This window comes from Triticum urartu, chromosome 3, assembly GCF_003073215.2.
Source record: "Triticum urartu cultivar G1812 chromosome 3, Tu2.1, whole genome shotgun sequence".
NCBI classification, from domain to species: Eukaryota; Viridiplantae; Streptophyta; class Magnoliopsida; order Poales; family Poaceae; genus Triticum; species Triticum urartu.
This window is the reverse complement of record NC_053024.1, coordinates 740,757,364-740,774,116: the sequence shown is the minus strand read 5'-3', so window position 1 is coordinate 740,774,116 and position 16,753 is coordinate 740,757,364. Positions and strand designations below refer to the sequence as shown.

General features: G+C 43.3%; 3 long non-coding RNA genes across 4 annotated transcripts; 2 read left to right on the top strand and 1 right to left on the bottom strand.

Annotated features, from left to right (window-relative positions):
- The first annotated feature begins 2,437 nt into the window (after nucleotides 1–2,437).
- Nucleotides 2,438–4,704, top strand: LOC125549566. 2 transcript variants are annotated; one of them, XR_007301392.1, is made up of 3 exons: nucleotides 2,438–2,651; nucleotides 2,957–4,435; nucleotides 4,523–4,704. It is a non-coding gene; the product is annotated as an uncharacterized LOC125549566 (long non-coding RNA). The 2 variants fall into 2 exon arrangements; XR_007301391.1 differs by having other exon boundaries at nucleotides 2,438–2,734.
- Nucleotides 4,705–12,076: 7,372 nt separating this feature from the next.
- Nucleotides 12,077–13,348, top strand: LOC125549565. Its single transcript, XR_007301390.1, has 3 exons — nucleotides 12,077–12,377; nucleotides 12,454–12,520; nucleotides 13,217–13,348. It is a non-coding gene; the product is annotated as an uncharacterized LOC125549565 (long non-coding RNA).
- On the bottom strand, nucleotides 13,120–14,534 carry LOC125549564. The gene is made up of 3 exons (XR_007301389.1): nucleotides 14,133–14,534; nucleotides 13,873–14,009; nucleotides 13,120–13,392 (listed from the first exon to the last, which is right to left on the bottom strand). It is a non-coding gene; the product is annotated as an uncharacterized LOC125549564 (long non-coding RNA).
- Nucleotides 14,535–16,753: the final 2,219 nt, after the last annotated feature.

Sequence of the window (16,753 nt, the reverse complement as noted above, 5' to 3'; positions counted from 1 at the left end):
GAATTCCTATTTGCAACAGACCATATGTTGTAGAAACATTCCGATGACAAAGAGAACAACGTATGTTGTTAGGCGGTTTGACTGATAAAGATCTTCGTAGAATATGTAGGAGCCAATAATAGACTCTTATTTGGATAGACTCTTATTTGGATTAGTGGTTGTTCGCCTTCATCATCAGGGTTTTCGTTTGACTGTCTCTTGATCAGTTATGATGTCGTGTGATTTTGACCTAGTCTTTTTTTAACCGGACGGAGCAGTCTACCCTTTTGATGAGGTCCCGTGGATAAAAGAGTAGAGATACTCATGCCTCATTCAGCTTTGCCACGTGAGCGGAAGCTAGTAAGAATGAAACCGCTGCCCCATGGTCATGTACAATGCAAAGCAATAATAATAAAAACCAAATGACAGTTGGCGCGTGTGGGTGTGGGTGTGGGTGTCACATCTGGACACCGGTAGCTAGTACTAGTAGTATGTTTAGATCTCTGAATCATCGATCCCTCCATCGAAACTCCAAGCTCTAAGCTCAGGCACGCACGCTAGTGGATCTCTCCGTACGACGAAGCTCACAAGCCCAAGCTGCAGCTAGCTCCGTCGATCGACACCATGGTACATATATAACGTACCATCCATCACGACCTTCAATCAATCGATTTGTTCTATTTATTTGTTAGGTCTGCATGTCCATGGAGATTTAGCTAAGGTAGACGACGACAATGATGACCCGTATGTGTGTGTGCATGGTTGCAGGTACTCGGATGGGTGGCTATGACCGGCGGCTTTATACTCTGGGCAAGACGATCGTCGCCGTCTTGATGGTCGATCGGCACACGGAGGAGATTACGAGGATGCGAGAGGAGATGAGGAGGCTACAAGCAGGGGCGGAGCTGGGCCCCGGGCATCCAGGGCCCAGGCCCGGGGCGTGGAAATTCGAACAGGCTAATATATGTATGTTTTTCTGCAGGCCCAGGGCGTGGAAAAGAAGAAAGCCCAAAGACTGATGGGCTCTCTCGTCTGGAAGGCTGAAACGGACGCACGAGGGAACCCATCCACTCCACGAGGCCACGATCTAACTCGGTTATTTTGAGGTAAGTTTTTAGATTTTTATCAATGATATTGTATATCTTATGATTTTGCTTTTGTTGTCTTGAAGGTGTTGGCTCTTCTTCTACCGTTGACAAGGTTAGGCGAGGCACTGATGAAGCAAATCATTGATTTGGTACTCTTTTATATCACATGCTGTTCTTTGTAGTTTTTGTCATATTTTTATATATTATGTTATATCGTTAAGCATTGAGTTTAAATTTTAACTTTTCGCGATTAAACCATATTTTTATGGGGTATCTTTTGTGGTAGCTAAAAGCCTTATGGAGGTTAAGTTTTTTCACTCGTGATAAATTTTTTTTGGCCCGGGGCTTGCTCCAATCCTAGCTCCGCCACTGGCTACAAGACCAGCTCGAGTCCTCCTGAGTGTTCCACCGGCTAGCTCACCAGGCCTACCACTTGCTCGCCCGTCCTCACGGAATACATGCATACATACATACATACATACATACACACACACATACATACATACATTAGTTGGTACTAGTAAATGCGTAGGTGCAACACACGTTAAATATTTAGGCAATATATTAATTGCACGTGGATTTTATGTATGCTACTATTTGTGTGTTAATCATATGATTAGTGTAATATTTGGTATGATATTAATTGCATATTAAACACGTTTAACACTCGTCATTGGAGCAGTCTAGTTTGTTGGATTAACTTAGTTCGATGACTGAGATCAGTTGAATCTACCCCTTTGGGTCTTTTTATATTGGTATATCTCTACTCCTAATGTCTCAGTTGGTAATTTCTGTTCCGGGTTTATTTTCGTCCCACCTACCATGGTCTTTTTTGTACCTACTCCCACCTCGCGCTCAGCCGCAATGAACCAAGAAAACCCTCCAGCCAAATCCCCCACCCGCCCCACACGCCTAACCTCCCGTAGAACCCATCTGTCACGAACGAAAACAAACCGGCGAAAACAAACCGGTGAAGATTAACCGGCGAAAAAAAATCGCTGACCAAACTCCCGCACGTACGACCAAGGTATCGTGCCCTCGAGCGATGCCCTCGTTCGCCCGCCGCCGCCCTTCGTCCCTTCGCCGCCGCCCTCCAGATCCCTTCGCCTCCGCCCGGCGCCGCCATCCCCCGACCTCCTCCCCGGCTCCCGACACCGCCCGCCACCCACATCTCCTCCCCTGATCCTGGCGTCGCCCCGCCCCCACCTTCTCCCTCACTCCCGACGCCGCCCGACCCCCAACCTCCCTGGATCCCGGCCGCCCCGCCCCCACCTCCTCCATCGCTCCCGCCCGCCCATGCCGCCTATCCGCGCCCCTCCCACACACTCCCGACCTCCTCCCGGCGTGCCACCGCCCCTGCTCCTCCTCCTCCTCCTCCTCCAGGAGGACGCGCCGCCGCCCCTGTTCTTCCTTCCTCCTGTCGGCATGCGCGCCGCCACCCCTCTGGCCGTCGCTGGCATCCCGTTCGAGCCCGTGGATCCGAGGAAGATGGAGACGATGGATGATGGGAAGGACCAGCGGCTGCCTAGTGGTGACCTCGTGGAAGCAGACGGTCGACAAAGACCATCATCGAGGCTGCTACTGGTATGTGTTGTGCAATCTTCAGAGATGAAAAAAAGATACTAGTACAGAGAGGAGGGAGGATTGCAATTCAGACAGATTGGCTGGTAAGGTTCAGAGATGTTGCTGAAGATTTTTTTGTTATGCAAATGCACTTCTCCTTGCTTTAGGTTTTATGCATATGTGACCGCGATTGCTAGAAGTTGTAACAAAAGACGTAGAAGTGGTTCTGCTCTTGCTGTTTTCGTGTATTATCATTGGTTCGAAGTGGAAGAGGATTAGAGCATAGCATGCAATCTATAGTAATCCAAAAAAAATCTGTTTTGTAGGAGTTCAGCAGAAGGATTCACATCAGTGCAAATCTCCGGTGGGAGTAAGTTCAGAGGGGGAAAATGCATCTGGCCCAACCGCCTCGACCTCAACAAGCCCCATCAAGATTCGGCACCGTGGGCTGCACCCCCTCTCTTCCTTCGAAACTAGGAGTTGTGGAGGAGCATTGATTGGTTGTCTACTCGGAAAGAAAAGAAGATGAAGTATGTGACCATCGTAGCAACTGTTGAAGAGACGTTGTGCGGCTGGTTGTGGATGAGAATTGTCTAGCCGGCAATGGATTTCCAGCAAGGGCGGCAGAGAAAAATCCATGACGAGATGAACACCACCACGACAACATCATGGATGTGATCAAGGTACCTCTGTTTCCACAGTCCTACCAGGAAAGTTTTCAGGTTATCCTGGTTCCAGGTTTAGATTGTTTATAGAGTAATCATACATCGATTGTGTGTGCGCGGTCTGTACAAAATGGATAGGCGTAGTTTTTATTAACCAACTTGTTGCACATTATTGGTTCTAGTTGAAATATCTTTCTCCCTGCATCTTACACCAAGAGAGATTCAGGGAAGAAGTGAGGTGCATAAGTATAACAACAAGGCAGGCAAGATACCAGGGTGCAGGCTTCAACATTCAGTCGTTGTGGCCAGCATGCACTCTTATTTCATAATCTACCTTGCGTGTCTTATATTTGAGAGGGAATTAGATTTAGCTTGGTCGTGCCATCCATCCGGATGCTACTAAATTGTGTAACTACCTAAGTTCTTTTTTGACTGTGCAGAAATAGCATTGGCTGCAACGATGGAGTATGTTTTACATGTTTTTTTGTTGATGAAAAAAGTATCCGTTTCATCTTAACCATACACTCGACGAAAAATGCTATTTTGCCAAAGAACGTCTTGTCAGCTATGGTATTTAAGCTCAGAGTTACTAACTCAATGAGGTGTATTATAAGTTTGGGGCTACTATTTTTTTTCATATACATAAATGTATTTGACACCTCTGAGCATCTAGAAATCTTGCAATTGGTAGATAGCATTTGCCTTCCGAAAATTTTCCTTGAGACCATGAGAGTCTGAAGAAAAATTGATTAATTATTAATGTTGTTATATTTATGCAAGTTGAATGCTATTAAAAATTCTTATTTCCCTTATCGGGAATGAATTGTGATTTATACTAGCTGTTAGACAAATATTGGAACACAGTGTGCATGATAGTTCTTTTTAGAATACGTAAAGAACTTTGTGTCCCGATGAACTCACAGAAAAAGAGATTTGAAATTATGTCCAAGCCTAAAGAAGGGCCACGTCTAAAATAGAACACCACACCCCTTTTTAAAATTACTGACGGGTTGATGTTGTTGCATGTCGTGGCGGGGACGGGTGTGTAGCAGCCGTATGCGCACTGCTTGTGCTGGGCGCCGATCTGGAGGCCCCTGATCGGAAGGGACGCCACTGGAGCTGCTGCGGGAGATGGTAGCGGTACGCCCAGTGGCAAGGCACCATATGACAGACAATTGTGGTCTGCATTTTTTTACCAAAATACTGAACATGTTCTGATTTTACCAGAATACTGATGTGGACATTCAAGCTGCAATAGTGGAGCTGCATGTGCTGCTATAGATTGGTCCTTGCAGCTTATGAAGGCATCAACTATTGGCGGCACAAAATTGTGGAGCTTAAGATTCCCCACCCTTATTTCTGAAGGAAAGCTAAAGTTCGGGGTGCTAATCTCCGAGGATTTTCTCAATGATGAACATTTTTCTTTTGTTTCTCTTGTCCTAATCTATACCTCAAGATGCAATAGTTCTTATTGTACTTCTTGGATTGCTCTCTCATTGTAATCAATACTGTTAATTAATATATAATAATCATATATTTTTCATGCAAGAGGGTTTATTTAACACTAACAAGCCTTTCAAGTTTTTATATGGTAATATGGTGATAGGTTGGAATGTTTGATCACCCAGGAATGTGGATTACTAGTGCAGAACCGGGCAATAGCACCGGTTCGTAAGGGCCTTTAGTGCCGGTTCGGTAACCGGCACTAAATTGTAGGCACTAAAGCCCCCCCCCCCCCTTTAGTACCGGTTCAGCACGAACCGGTGCTAAAGGGCAACCACGTGGCACGAGCCAGCTCCGTGTGCGCGTAGGACATTAGTACCGGTTGGTAACACCAACCGGTACTAAATGTTTTGGTGTATTTTGGTTTTATTTTTTATTTTTACTTTAATTTTGTGTTTTCAATTTAATTTAGTGATTGTTTTACATTATAATGAGTTGTTAAATCATTAGGTGATTAGTTTGACTGGATGCGTGTGGATCCTAGCTAAGTCATCAAGTATATGTCATATCCATATTATATATACTTGATCACCTACTTAAGTGATCGAGGTAATATGGATATGGCATATACTTGATCACTTAGCTAGAATCCATCCAGTTGAAACTAATATGCAATTTCTTTCATAAATGATATAATAACTCATCATCATCATATTAATTAGTATAAAAACTCTTGCATCATATATATCATCACCAACGGTTTTCATAGCAAAGATATCATCGAGTTCAACATGGTAATGATATTATAAGCGTTCATAACACCACAAAAGCAAATCACTCTTTGAGATTAAGTTCAGGACGAAGAACACAGACATGAGAGGACAAGTACTAAGAGCATGAACTAGCTAATTAATCACTCCTACTGCTCTCTCTCAGGTAAAAGAGCATAGAACATGTATAGCTTTGCTGATTCATCATATTGGAGCATGCAGATGAACCTGTCTCCTAATCGTGGGTTGCGCTTCTGATTGCTGCCCCCTAGTACTTCTCTGTGATCGTTCACAATTTTGCTCCAGTCTTTTACTATTAAGCATTCCTCGCTATTAGGAATCCTGAATGCACTAAAGTGCATTGTAGGATATCTTGGCCGTAAGCTAACAATATTCATGGTACCTTTAGTCTCGATCCAATCAGGCACAACATTCATCGGGAGTCCCTGTTGAAGAACATCATATAGTAACATACTTAGCAATGAAGTTTAGCTTAAAAAAATAATGTATGCAAAAGATGCACTGAGGAGAAATAGTAGAAATCTTACCATCTTTCCTAAATATATGTGACCGTAGTTCAGTACGAACACTATTGGTCGCATGTTTTGAGTACTAACATTTCTAAGTGCAGGAAAGAAATTTGTCTTGACAGCATCAAGATCCTCAAGCCATGAAACATAATGACTTGTCTCCTCGCAGTTTAGTTCAGCCCCGAGACAGTGGACGGTCCTGTCTACCAAGCGCCGGACATGTTTGCTTGATTGGAAGTAAGCTGTCAATATAAATTGAGATCTATTAATTATTCAACTGGTTCAAATAATCTCATATCGAAGACATAAATATGGTTGAGAAACTCACATAATGGTAGAACTGGAGGCGTCTGCACATCGACCCAGATGTCTTTATTACCTTCAATATCATCTTCCGGACGAATATCAAAGGTGATAACTATATCAGGCTCAAATGCATAAGCCTTACATAGTGCTTGCCAAGTTTTGCATTCAAAATAGGTGTATGTGTCTGCATTGTATAATTTGACGTTGAAGGTATAACCATGCTCGGTCTTTAAGTAAACTCTTTTTACCTCCATAGTTTCATTAGGACTGAAACCTATCTTATCCAAGACAAAAATTCTTGCATGGCAGGGGATACGCTAGTAGAATAGTGAAAAATTAAAATTAAAAGGTGAAACAAATGAAGCATAAGTCATGCTTAATTATGAAAAAAGACTTGTCGTTGTGACTTACTGTATCCACTTCGAAGTTCTCATCCAGCTTGATGCTGAAGCGTCTATCATCAACTAGAAAATTTCCGCCGCACTGGCCGCGCTTGTCTTCGCAGTATTCGCACATAATGAAATCGTGTTCGTCGTCAGACGATATTCCTATGTTCATAGGTGAAACATTAAACACTTATTAGTTCAATTAATTCAACTAATTCTGTTAATTCAACTAGTTCAACTAATTAATTGAACTAATTCAACTAAGCACTTACGAAGAATATACCTAATTAATTCAACTAATTATGTTAATTCAACTAGTTCAACTAATTAATTGAACTAATTCAACTAGTTCTATTAATTTTCTTACTAAAAATAAGGTTGCTAGTTCTATATAATAAAATGTTAATTAGATAATGAAATCTCATATAACTAAATTAAATATATATCTAACATATAATTTATATCTAATATCTAACATATATGTTCATATATAGGTGAAACATTAAACACTTACTAGTTCTATTAATTCAACTAAATAAACTAGTTCTATTAATTCAACTAAGCATTTACTAAAAATAAACTAGTTCTATTAATTTCGTACTAAAATAAAGTAGGTAGTTCTATATAGTAATATTTTGATTAGATCATCAAATCTCATATACCTAAATTTTCTTACTAAAAATAAACTTGTTCTATTAATTTTCATACTAAAAATAACCTAGTTATATTAATTCAACTAGTTCAAATCTCACATATATATACCTAATTAATATCTAGCTATACTAATTCAACTAGTTCAACTTGTTCTAATTCATGTAAAATATATTTGACATTAATATTTAACATCTTTTCCATATAATTCATCTAACATTAACATTTAACATTATTATCTATGTAATTTATCTAACATTATTCTAAACAACAGAAAATAGAAAATAAGTAAAAACAATGTGTGTGTGTGTATGTGTGTGTGTGTGGTGTGGTGTGGTGTGGTGTGTGTGTGTGTGTACGAGCGGGGGGCGGCGGCGGGCGACGACGGGGACGGGCGCGGCGGGGGCGAGAAGCGGCGGCGCGACGGGCGCGGTGCGCGGGGGTGACGGCGGTGACGGGGGCGACGGCGGTGACGGCGACGACGGGTGGCGTGGGCGACGGCGGTGACGGCGACGACGGGCGGCGGGGGCGGCGAGGGCGGCGCGCGATGGGCGACGGGCGCGGCGAAGAAGTTGGATCGAGAAGAAGTACTGGTGGTCGATGAAATATATATAGGAGGGGTCTTTAGTACCGGTTGGAACCACCAATCGGTACTAAAGGCCAATTTTCGCCAGGCCAAGGGGCGGGAAACGACCCCTTTAATACCGGTTCGTGCCACGAACCGGTACTAAAGACCCCCCCTTTAGTACCGGTTGGAGCCACCAACCGGTACTAATGGTTGTGCGCTGCCACCGGTGGTGCACAAATGTTTATTCCCACCTCGCCGAGCGAAGGGCAGCCGCACTGGTTTATAAACCCAGCCGCGGCTGCTCCTCCGAGCTTCTCTATATAGCAGGCTTCTGGGCCTAACTAGGGCGCGCTGCCCTGTGAGTCTGCTGGACCTTCTGGGCCTGCATTTGCACACCCTAGGTCTGGCAGGCCCACTGGGCAGCGCGCCAACAATTTTTTATATAGTTTTATCTTTTCTGCATTATTTATTTTCTTCTATTTATTTTTGAGTAATTTTTTATATAGTTTTTTTCTTTTCTACATTATTTATTTTCTTTTATTTATTTTTGAGTAATTTTTTTGTATAGTTTTTTTTCTGCATTATTTCTTTTCTTCTATTTCCAGTTTGTACACGAAGTGCGTCCAGTTTTTGCCGTAACCCTCTCTACTCTTTCGCACATGCTATGCGGGTGAAATAATGATACCATGCCAAGTTTCAACATTTTCAGAATTCATTTTTTAGTGATTTTCAATTTCACGATCATTTAGCTCTCTAAACAATTAGGTAAATGACCGAAAAACAACAAATGATGTCAGAACATGTTAGAAATTGATGACGTCACTTTGAATGCTGCATAATGAACACAAAAGAAGTCCGGAGGTGAAATAAGTTTAAAAAACATTGAAGTGCCCGTGTAACAGATGAGTTCTCGTCCGAAACTCTGATACTCCGAAAGAGTTTGTCCAGTTTGTACACGAAGTGCGTCCAGTTTTTGCCGTGACCCACTCTACTCTTTCGCACATGCTATGCGGGTGAAATGATGATACCATGCCAATTTCAACATTTTCAGAATTCATTTTATAGTGATTTTCAATTTCACGGTCATTTAGCTCTCTAAACAATTAGGTAAATGACCGAAAAACAACAAATGATGTCAAAACATGTTGGAAATTGATGACGTCGCTTTGAATGCTGCATACTGAACACAAAAGAAGTCCGGAGTTCAAATAAGTTTAAAAAACATTGAAGTGCCCGTGTAACAGATGAGTTCTCGTCCGAAACCCTGATACTCCGAAAGAGTTTGTCCAGTTTGTACACGAAGTGCGTCCATTTTTTGCCGTGACCCTCTCTACTCTTTCGCACATGCTATGCGGGTGAAATGATGATACCATGTCAAGTTTCAACATTTTCAGAATTCATTTTGTAGTGATTTTCAATTTCACGGTCATTTAGCTCTCCAAAGAATTAGGTAAATGACTGAAAAACAACAAATGATGTCAGAACATGTTGGAAATTGATGACGTCGCTTTGAATGCTACATACTGAACACAAAAGAAGTCCGGAGTTCAAATAAGTTATTAAAAATAAAAAGGAGGTGCAATGCTGGTTAATTTGCTTCAAGCTATTCGAAATAGTGTAGACTGCACTGCACATAGCTCAGTGCAATCTATGCTATTCCGCAAGGCTTGAAACTAATCAACATGCAGGTGAGCATTGCAACTCTTCGTCATTGTCTGTGCACTCACGGCTTATAAACCGCTCATACTGCCTCTCTCTTGGCGAGGTGGGACTAAAAATCAGCTTACTAAGAAACTCTAGTACCGGTTCAGGGCATGAACCGGTACTAAAGGTCTTCGTGGGGGCCCCAGCCTGACCATAGCCCGACACAGCCTCATTAGTACCGGTTCGTGGCATGAACCGGTACTAAAGGTTGCCCATGAACCGGTACTAATGATGCCCGTCCGCCTAGCCGTTGGAACCGGCACTAATGTGCTTCACATTTGACCCTTTTTCTACTAGTGGGATTACTATCGCAGGATATTTTTCCTCTTGATGGTGCTTCCGCTGAATGTTATGCACCCCTGTACAACCATATATCTAAGTTTGCCTGTTCATTCAGAAGATTATATTGACTATTCAATTCAGGGTTCAACCTTTAAATAACATAGTTCTGGCTCAGTAGTTTGAGATTCTATTGTGCAACTGGATCTTGATAGAAATCTAGACCTATAGCTGCATTTTATTTTCGTTATCCCTTTTAGAAACTTACACGCTAACTTGGTGGATTAAACCGGTGTTCTAATTAAATGATAAATGAGTATAAAGATTTTCTTTTTTTACTGTTTATGACAAAATGAACGAACATGTGATCGGTATCCAGATTAGTCAGGCGATCTTGCAAATAACTATGGGATACATTACTGATATTTTCTTAGGATGGCCAAATAGACAAGCATTCTTTGCTAGGTTAAGTTTTGTTATTCTTTGTACTTATTTGCTCAATTTTTGTAGTGAAATAGTGCAAGATGAGGAACTGGCTCAACTTCAAAGTTTCAGTTAAGTGCACAGTTAAAGAAAAATTGTAACAACTCGGATGCAGCTCAGAGGTCAAATATCATGATGCAGAGTAGGCACTAAACCTAATGTATCTACTTGATTTTGTTGTTGCAGATTAAATGGTTATCTTATCTGTACACAGCTGATTAGGCAGTATAGCAGTACCCACACGTTTAGTAGTTGTTAGATAGTTTTTGTGCATAGTTGAACTATGTATTGAGATGGGAAGCCAAGTTGTTTAATTTGCGGATTCCATTTGTCAGACTGGTGGCATTCTTTAATTTCCGATCCCTGGTTATGATTTGATTCTTATTTATATTGTCCTATGGAAAGAGCATTAGGTTAGGACAAGCAAACAAGCCTTTCAACATTCATGGTGTATATTTTGTTTCACCAAGCCGTGTTGCTTATGATTTTGAATTCGAACAGATCTGCTTCTGTTCACTAAAGAAATAAATGCATGGATAGACAAGGTATGCTCTAAGCTGTTTTCCCTTAGTTTAAAGGAAGGATTAGTAGTACATGTAACTGTCTTTTCTTTTCTTGGTATTCAAACAAGAACAAATCACTGTTGATGTTTAAACTCTCTAGAATCTCATAAATTTTATTATTCCTCTTAAACTTCTGATACAAAATTGGAGTTGTAAATTATTTATTCTGGCACAACCAACTGCTTCTTCTTCTACCTAGCTTGCTTTCGATGAAGTATTCCTGGTGACCTGGTCAATAGACTGCACTTGCCTATTCCAAGCACATACATGCCTAAGGATGTCCTGTAAGAAAAGCTTTAACGAAATCACTTTGGTTTGTAAATGTCCTTGAGGATTGAATTTGTAGAAACTAGCAATTCTTCTGCCTAAACTGATTCCTGCAAATTTTCTTGCCGAACTACTACATGGTAATACTCCCTCCGTTCCATATTCTAATGCACATAGTTTTTTTGCCTAGATTCCGAAATGTAGTGCGCATAAGCTGCTTTGGACTAAAGTAGCCCTGGACTGTTCACAGGAACGCAGCAGCAGACACCCCCGTGCTGTGACAGAGCGAGCAGCTGGAGGGCAATTCCTGTCCAAATGAGAATGCCAGCTCACGCATTGGTATAAACGCTACACACAAAGGCGCATTATAAAGTGGAACAGTGGGAGTACTAAATTCATATGTAATACTAAATTCCTACAGGTCATAAATTAGATTTTTTGACAATAAGTACCTAAGTCTATGTTATGTTTAAGTTAAAAAACAATGTCGATGTGAGCCATACATACACCGATTAATAAAGCGGTTAGTACTTAAATTGACCGTCATGTCCTATGTGCCTTAGGCCTTGTACAATGGGAGATGCTTAGAGGAGGTGCTTAGAGAAATAAACCAGGCTTTTTTAAGCCCCGGTGCTTACTTGTACAGGATAGACGCTTAACTAAGGGTCTCTTCTGTAGAAATAGGCACCGGTGCTTCAGAAAAATCCGGTTTATTTTTCTAAACATCTATCTAAGCACCTCCCATTGTACAAGGCCTTAGGGGTAAGTTTTCATCTCCACCATTGACCCGCTTAAGGTGGCTATACTGAAGCAGACCCTTATAATTATGAATGGTTTATGAAGTTGAAGGATGAAACTTGAACGAACACAATGTTGAGGTTTGTAAAGTGAAGCCTAAGACAAGTTTGAGGGGGTAATATGGACTTCTCTCAAACTATATTATCAGAGGACAATGAGGGCCTTGAAGACAATGACATCGATGAGTTTCTCCTGGTTCTGTTTTGTTGTAGGCGAAGTTCTTAATTATAATTATCAATGCATTTTTTTTCTTAAGGATGCAGTGACATGCAAGGCGAGGCAAATTGAAGCCAAAACAGCAGGACGGTCGGAATGTGCCATTTTTTCTATATAGGTTAGTGATTTTTATCCTTTTTGTATTTTTACATTGCTAGGTACAGTAGTTTAATTTATATGAAATGATTTGTTAGGGCAGGGGGTGGTTCTTCAATCTTCAGGGAATCAAGCGGTAGCACCGGATGCTGACATGCATGGAAGGTAGGAGTGATGGAGTATATGTATTTGTAGCAATTCATCATCGCCCATAAATAAATCATCTTTGCCCCGCTTCCTCTGTCCGTCCGTCAACTCAAATTGCTTTGGTTCACAAGTCCGTTTCATCGTACATCTAGGTACACTAGAACAGAGAGACTACTTTCCTTGAATGGCTCATGCGAGTAAACTGAAAATAGTGTTCATCCAAGAACCAATATGCAGTTGTATATGTATCTTCATAGAGATGTAGATGCGTAGGTAGTTCAATAGTGCACATGTTCATCGACAGGGATGTAGATGTAGTATACAACCGAGGTTACATTGACAAGTTAGTCCATTATGCTCCCAGGAAAAATAAAATATGGTATATTGTTTCACACTATCATCAATAGTGAAGCTTGTATTTAATATTTCTTTGTTTTGCAATGCTGAATATTTGGGGAACACACAGTGAGGTGTAATATGTAGAGTATAGACTACAGATTCACCGAATCAGCTTGAACATTGTTATATCATGCTTCATATGATTTGGTAATGATTTTAAAACATGGAATGGGGCAAATAAAGTTGAAACCTTGTACTGTTCGTCACAGAAAAAACAGTTACTATCGAGAGGTTTCATACTGACATTATTTCTTACCAACTAATGGTGCATTTCTCCGGCCATGATTACATCAGCTAACTACTCCATGATTACAGCAGTAAACATTGATAGGAATACAAGCATTGGAGTACTCGCCATGTTCGAGGAATTCGTAGCTGATGGCGGCATCATCATGGAGCAGGCACCATCTTCTCCTCTATTTAAACTGTAGTACTTCATGTACTCCCACTTGTAAACTTTCTGAAATGCAAATCCACTCCAAGAATGTGCTCTGAAATGGAGAAACATGGAGTATACTCTAAAAATCAGTTTGGTGCCTACCCAGTAGATCCATCAAAGTACTCCGGGCATGATAAAAAGAATACCGCAACATGAGTACTACAGCAGAATCAGTTTGGTTTGAGCCAAGCAAGAGTACTAAAATCCTGATAAAAAGAATACTACAACATGATAAACATGATTTCAGAGATGTTGATTTATAGTACATGCAACCCATTGATAAACATGATTTTCAGAAATGTTGATTTCAGTTAAACTACTACATTTACTCCAAGAAAATACTCTAAGAAACAATACAAGTACTACAGTACTGAAAGTACTCATGCAGTACAATACTCTAGGCTGAATGTACTCCTACAGTACTGAAAGTGTACTCCGGTGAGTACTGAGTTTACTGAATTCAGAGGCATCAAAATTCCACACCCAAGTTCAGTCATCTACACATGGAGTAGTGCAACCGAGTGGTCTTTACCATGCCCGAATCGACGAGAGGCAGCGGCGGCAGCAGCAGCATCGTCCAGGAGCAGCAGCAGCCTTTCCAATCTCTCCTTGCGCCTTGCCTTTCCAATCTACTCCCGCGGCAGAGAGCAGTTCTTGGCCACATCACATCTGCATCCATATTCCATCCACAACAAGAAACAGTCACAATCAGCTCCAGAATCTCTTCTTGCCTTTCCCCGAATCCTAGGCTCTAGAGATTGGAAATGTGTGGGGAAAATTAAGAATGCAAACCTTGCAGGTCGAGCGTGGGGAGCTCGACTTAGGGGGCGACCTGGGAGCAGGTGACAGGTAACTCGTAGCGGACCAGCAGCGTCAGGGATGGCAACGTCCAACACGGTGCTCCTCCTTGTAGGTCGATGGCGACGAGGAGCGCTAGGGTTCGTCGCCGCCGTCATCGAGCATGACAAGGTCGTCGTGCTCACGCTCCTCAGGCTCCTACTCGACCTCGCTAAAATAATCAACTTTGGCTCGACCGTGGCGCAAAGGATGTGGGTGAAAGGGAGAGGCGACGCGGACAAGAAGGCTAGGCGGCGAAACCTGAGGAGAAGGGCACCGATGCGGCCGAGTCACTGGCGCAGGTGAGGGGGAGGTGCGTCGCCGCCGCGGGCTAGGGATTTGGGGGAGTGGGTGAGCGAGGAGGTCGCACGAGGCCAAACGGGAGACCACCTCGCGCGCATGGCATCTGGCGTACGAATCTCAAGGCAGCGTTCGCCTGGCTTCAGCCCAGCCCACCCCACTTCCGTTTCCCACGCCCCACGCCCCGTCCTTTCAGCTTCTAATCTGTTTCATCTTCCAAAACGAAAAAACCCATCTCCGTCTCTTCCATCTCACCGGCGACAGCATGCCAAGATGGCGCAGCCCGACGAGGGCAACGAGGCACTGGATCGGGAGACCACCTCTCTGCCCACGGCTACTCCAATCAGGATAAGTTCAATAATCAGTACACATGCTACACCAAGCACAATCCTCTCTTCCTGAAGCCTCTTTTGATTGATTCAATTACCTTGCAGCAATTTCCGACGACTGAGACTAATGGCCAGCCCTCGATGAGCAGCACCACGGCGGTCTCTGCTCCAGAATCCTCTCTGCCCACAGCTACTCCAACCATGGTAAGTTCAGTAACCAGTACGCATGCAACAGCTAGCACGATCCTCTCTTCCTGAAGCATCTCTTCATTGATTCAATTACCTTGCAGCAATTGCCAAGAACTGAGACTAATGGCCAACCGAGAATGAGCAACACACCAGTGAATAATCAAGACAAACAAGATGCAGATAATGCTCCAAGAGTTGGGAAGTGCTTTCAGTCTGAAGAAGAGGCCTACCAATTTTACAATTCTTATGCTCAAACCAAGGGATTTAGCATTAGGAAGTGCCACTTGAAGTTTAGAGAAGATGGGACTTTAAGTTCCAGATATTTTGTTTGTAGCAAGGCAGGTGTGAAAAATGCTAATCCAACACATGTGGCCAAGAAAGAACAAGCTATTTCGAGGACTAATTGTATGGCTTGAGTTCAATTCAGCATCAATCAAGAGGGAATTTGAACTACTCAGAAAGTTACGCTCGACCACAATCACCAGCTTGTAAGTCTAGATAAGAGGCACATGCTTAGATCGCAGCGTCAACTCTTGGATGCCGATCGCCACATGATTAAGCAAATGAGGATATCGGGAATTAAACAAGCCGAAATATATGATTTTTGCGAGCTTTGGTATGGTACAGATGTTGGGGATCGTAGTAGAAATTTAAAATTTTCTACGCATCACCAAGATCAATCTATGGAGTAATCTAGCAACAAGGGGAAGGGGAGTGCATCTACATACCCTTGTAGATCGCTAAGCGGAAGCGTTGCAACAACGCGGTTGGTGGAGTCGTACACGCAGCGATTCAGATCGCAGTCGATTCCGATCTAAGCGCCAAACAACGGTGCCTCCGCGTTCAACACACGTACAACCCGGTGACGTCTCTCGCGCCTTGATCCAGCAAGGAGAGGGAGAGGTTGGGGAAGACTCCGTCCAGCAGCAGCACGACGGTGTGGTGGTGGTGGAGGAGCGCGGGACTCTAACAGGGCTTCGCCAAGCACTACGAGAGACGAGGAGGGAGAGAGGTAGGGCTGCGCCAAGAGGGAGATGATCTCCTATGTCTGGCAGCCCCAAAACCCCCAATATATATAGGGGAAGGGGAGGGGCTGTGCCCCCATCTAGGGTTCCATCCCTAGGGGTGGCGGCAGGCCCCAAAACCCATCTAGGGTGCGGCCAAGGGGGGAAAGAGAGGGGGGCGCCCTAGGGTGGGCCTTAAGGCCCATCTGGACCTAGGGTTTTCCCATTTCCCACTCTCCACGCACCTTGGGCCATGGTGGGGGGCGCACCAGCCTACCTGGGGATGGTCCCCTCCCACACTTGGCCCACGCAGCCTTCTGGGGCTGGTGGCCCCACCTGGTGGACCCCGGGACCCTCCCGGTGGTCCCGGTACGTTACCGATAGCACCCGAAACTTTTCCGGTGACCAAAACGGGACTTCCCATATATAAATCTTTACCTCCGGACCAATCCGGAACTCCTCGTGACGTCCGGGATCTCATCCGGGACTCCGAACAACATTCGATAACCACGTACATACTTTCCCTATAACCCTAGCGTCATCGAACCTTAAGTGTGTAGACCCTACGGGCTCGGGAGACATGCAGACATGTCCGAGACAACTCTCCGGTCAATAACCAATAGCGGGATCTGGATACCCATGTTGGCTCCCACATGCTCCATGATGATCTCATCGGATGAACCACGATGTCAAGGATTCAATCAATCCCGTATACAATTCCCTTTGTCTATCGGTACGATACTTGCCCGAGATT